The sequence below is a fragment of the Penaeus monodon genome, chromosome 19, assembly GCF_015228065.2.
Source record: "Penaeus monodon isolate SGIC_2016 chromosome 19, NSTDA_Pmon_1, whole genome shotgun sequence".
Taxonomy (NCBI): Eukaryota; Metazoa; Arthropoda; class Malacostraca; order Decapoda; family Penaeidae; genus Penaeus; species Penaeus monodon.
The window spans coordinates 6,760,593-6,761,360 of record NC_051404.1 but is presented as its reverse complement, the minus strand read 5'-3'; the positions used below and the strand labels follow the sequence as shown (position 1 = coordinate 6,761,360).

At 48.6% G+C, this 768-nt stretch overlaps 1 protein-coding gene across 1 annotated transcript in view; it reads right to left on the bottom strand.

Moving 5' to 3' along the window:
* The window catches only part of LOC119585030 (dual oxidase maturation factor 1-like), a gene marked incomplete in the record, with an annotated part of 33,296 nt that overhangs the window by 21,826 nt on the left and 10,702 nt on the right, over positions 1-768 (bottom strand).

Sequence of the window (768 nt, the reverse complement as noted above, 5' to 3'; positions counted from 1 at the left end):
CCGTCACTGCTCGAGACAGAAAGTTGTGCGCAGCCGCGTGTTCTCCTAACCTACATACGCCACCTGCCTGTACTTCGGGCGAACCGTAGCGAAGGCTAATCTCCGTCAATATTCAAACTCGGAAGTAATCCACCGTTGCAACCCCCTCCCCCCCCAAAAAAAAAAAAATATATATATATATATTACCATTATTTTCTTTTTTGTAATTCTAAGAGAAGAGATAAACACATAGTCTATTCGATACATTTGTTCTGTAGAATCTCTCCGTGTCACTAAGGATCTGTTTATCTAACCGATGGCACTTGCGGGAATTGCAATCATCCCGGCAACGAAATACCAGCAAGAATCCAGCCGAACAGCCATTGCAAAACCGAGAGTGAAAACCATCTATGTGTGTCTCCTCTTTTGCATCACTCTACGCAAGTAACATATTACGTACTATGCATATGTGACGCATAGCATTTTGTTCAGTACTACGCTCTGTTCGCAGGATACTCGGGGAGGTGTGACGGTCTAAAGGGGGGTAGGAGGGGAGGAGAGGGGAGTGTTGAAGGGCGGGGTGTAGGAGATGGGGTGTTGAGGGGTGTTGATGGGGGGTGTAGGAGAGGGGTGTTGGGGGTGGGGTGTAGGAGAGGGATGTTGAAGGGGGGTAGGAGAGGGGGTTTTGAGGGGGGGTGTAGGAGAGGGGTGTTGAGGGGGGGAGGGTAAAAGAGGGAGGGGGTATAGCCGTATAAGAGAGAAGGAATTGAAAAGTAAACAAAACGGAGA